Source organism: Chiloscyllium plagiosum, chromosome 49, assembly GCF_004010195.1.
Source record: "Chiloscyllium plagiosum isolate BGI_BamShark_2017 chromosome 49, ASM401019v2, whole genome shotgun sequence".
NCBI classification, from domain to species: Eukaryota; Metazoa; Chordata; class Chondrichthyes; order Orectolobiformes; family Hemiscylliidae; genus Chiloscyllium; species Chiloscyllium plagiosum.
Genome location: NC_057758.1, coordinates 974,642 through 978,504, shown reverse-complemented (window position 1 = coordinate 978,504; position 3,863 = coordinate 974,642).

Sequence of the window (3,863 nt, the reverse complement as noted above, 5' to 3'; positions counted from 1 at the left end):
GTTGGATAGAGCTCTCAAGGATAGTGGAATCAAGGGTTATGGAGATAAGGCAGGAACAGGATACTGATTAAGGATGATCAGCCATGATCATAATGAATGATGATGCAGGATCGAAGGGCAGAATGCCTAGTCCTGCACCTACTGTCTATTGTCTATTTTGCAACTGTTTTAAATAAAAACCTTAACGTATATTCTGAATAGTTGAGTTAGATAGCATCTGTTATCCATTATTAAGTTAGCCAGTTCAGACATTGCGGCGCGTCTATATTTACGAGACCTTTTGAAAAAAAAAGCCAAGTACAGAATCACCTTGTTTCAGGAGTACCATCAACATAACAAACAACACGTTCGCCCCAACAGGCATCTCGATCTGACCCATTCCCGGTTTCCAGCATTTGACTCATATCTGTCTAAGCATTTCCTTTTCATATATCACTCGAGATGCATTTTAAGTGTTGAAAATGTACCCGCCTCTGACATTTTATCTGGCAGCTCCTTACATACAGTTACTGCTGTATGTGTTAAAGAGCTACCACTCAGCTCCTTTTTAATTTTCAACTTCTGCCTATGCTTTCTAATTTCGGATCCCCACACCCTTGGAAGAAAAGACCCTGGGTGTTCATCCGAACCCAGTCACTCATGAATTTATACACATCTATAACGTACACAATGCATGGCAACATACCCATATAGACGTTTTGACACACACAGACGTGCACTCATACAGACACATGCACAAACATGCTAAATCTGACATGCAGAAACAGATAGAAACATACACATTTGCACACATACAGACGCACATTCAGCTTGTCATCGCCTGCCTTCCCACAATCATTCATATCCTCAGGATCATAAGCCCCCACTTCCAACATCTTCAGAGGGATGCGACTACCTTGTCAGGCTTCTACAAGGAGTGCTCCCTCTGACTGATGCTGGTTCACTCTTTGGTCACTCCCAGCACGTCCCCAGTCCCTCGCAGCATCTTCCTCCGCAACTGCAGAAGGTGTAACAACTACCTGTTCACATCCTTCCTCCTTATTATCCAACGCCCCACCTACTCTGTACAGGTGAAATAGCGCTTTCACTGCACTTCACTCAGTAGTTGTATTCGCTGGTCACAATATCTTCTCCACTCCTGGATGCAGACTGTGTGACAGCTTTGAAGAAACACTTACATTATTTCCGCAGAATTGACCCTGAGCTTCATGTTGTTTGACATTTCGACAAGCCACCATGTCACCATGAATGAACGACATTTCATTTACAACTTAGAAACGCAGAAGCCTGATGGAAGTTTTGTCAAGTTCAACAAATTTAGTGTTTGAGCACCATTAGCCATTTTCTGCTAACCCCACACACCAGGCTGTTTTATCACATGGGTTGTTCTCACACAAGTGTACCTGTCAGCCACGAGTCGTCTCCATTAGCAGCATTTCATTAACTCTGACTGAGCATCATTGTCTGATTTTTCTTTCCAACAGTTTTCTTTCTCTTTCTCTATCTCGATCTGTCGTTTACTCTTACCCCATCCTTCCCCCGTGTTCTCGACTTTAAAAAAAAACATCATTTATCGAGCTACCATCAATTCTGAAGAAGAGCCATTGGTCCAGAAACATTAACTGTGATTCTTCTTCGTTGACACTACCGCACTGGCTAAGATCTTAGGACAATTCCTGTTTTTGTTTCAGATTTCCAGTATCCAGAGTTTTTTCAGACATTTACCTAATGTACCACACCTCAACGTGTTACTTGCATCAATCCTTCTTAGCATGAGTCCTATTCAAGCGAGTTTCATCTCTTCGCATTGGTGTCAAGAATTTTGCATGAAATTACAAAGTCAGGTAACAAATGTATTTTGATCACTCCTTTAATATTCAGCTATCATGCCCGACTATAAAATAATTGCATTCCGCTTCATCCATTTCAATAAGCGAGAGTGGATCCATGGCCTAGTTTCAATTTCCTTAAGTTTACATACTATAGTGACCGCATGAAATGCCAGCCCAGCCAGTGACAAATGCAATCGCATGAACGAACGCAGAATAAGTTAAATTTCAGTTCTGCTGCATCAAGCTCCATGTCGATGAAGTAACTCACTTGAATTTTATCTGCACCATGATAATCATGTTTTTTTTTCAATTGTATTCTCTGAACACAGACTGCCAATCCGATTACGACCTTCTAGTTCACTGATCTTTGTTCATATGCATCTAATTTGTTTTTTTTTATTAAATACGACTACCCAGGCATAGAACATAGAACATTGAACATTGAACAGCGCAGTAAAGGCACTTCGGCCCTTGATGTGGCGACGTCCTGTGAAACGACTCTGAAGTCCATCTAAACTACAGTAGCCAGTACTCGCCATATGTCTATCGAATGTCAATTTAAATGCCATCAAAGTTAATGACTCCTCTGGTGCGTTACACGCCCCTATTCCACTCTTAGTAAAGAACCCAACTCTGACATCAGTCCGATATCTTTCACCCTTCAATTTGAAGCTCTGCATCCACGTGCTGAAATCACTATGCGAGAAAAAGGCTCTCACTATCCACCCGACCCAAAGGCTCTTCTGGTGCGTTCAAGTAAGGCACCATTCAACCTTCTTCTCTCTGATGAAGACTGCCTCTCGACCCTCAGCCTTCCCTCGTGAGACGTTGCCTGCATACCAGGCAACATCCTCGTAAGTCCTCTCTGCCCTCTTTCCAAACCTTCCATATTCTTCTTATAATGCAGTGACAAGAAACATGCACGATTCTTCAAGTGCGGTCACACCAGAAGTTTTTAGAGCTGCAGCATGACCTCGTTGATCCGAAACTCAATTGCTTTCCCAATAAAAGCTATCACGCCGTGTTTCTTCGAAACAATTTTACAAGCCTGTGTGGCAACTTTTCGGGATCGATGAACATTGACGCCGAGATCTCTCTGTTCATCTACCTACCAAGAAACTTACCATTAACGCAAAAGTTTATATTCCTGTTACGCCTTCCAGAATCATTCACCTCACACTTTTCCGCAACAAACACCATTTTCTAAGTCTCAGCCAAGCTCTTCACCTTATATATCTCCCTCTGTCACCTTCAACATCCTTCAGCACTATTTGCAACTCTGCCGACTTTAGTGTCATTCGCAAGTTTGCTAACCCACCCTTCCAGTAAATCATCCAGTTCATTTCTGAAAATGACAAACAGCTATGACACCAAAAAAGATCCTTGCAGTAACCCCTTAGTAACTGAACTCCAGGATGAACAATTCCCATCAACTACCGATCTCTATCATCTTACAGCCAGTCAATTGCTTATCCCAATCGCGAAATATCCCTCAATACCATGCCTTCTTATTTTGTGCAAGTTTACCGTGTTGTCTATACCTAATCAACTTACTACTTCCCACATGATTTTTAACCTTTTATCGTATAATGTTATGCACCACTTTGCCCACAACACGGGTTAGACTCAATGGTCAACAGTTATATCTACTCAACTTCTTGAATACGGGAATATCATTTGGTATCCTCCGGTCTTCTGGCACTATTCTTGTAGACAAGGGCGATATAAAGATCAAAGGCAAAGACTCTGCAATATCCTTTGTGGCTTCCCAGAGAATCCTGGCATAAATACCATCTGGCCGAGGGGACTTAACTATTTTCACATTTTCCATATTTGCTCTAACTCGTCCTTGTGAACATCAATCCCATCAAGTCTAGTAGCCTGTACCTCAGTATTGTACTCGACAACATTGACTATTTCCAGTGTGAATTCTGACGAAATATATTCATTTAACGCTTCCCCTTTATCCTCCGACTCTACGCACAAATTCCCACCAGTATTCTTGATTGGCCCTAATCTTACGCTCGTCAT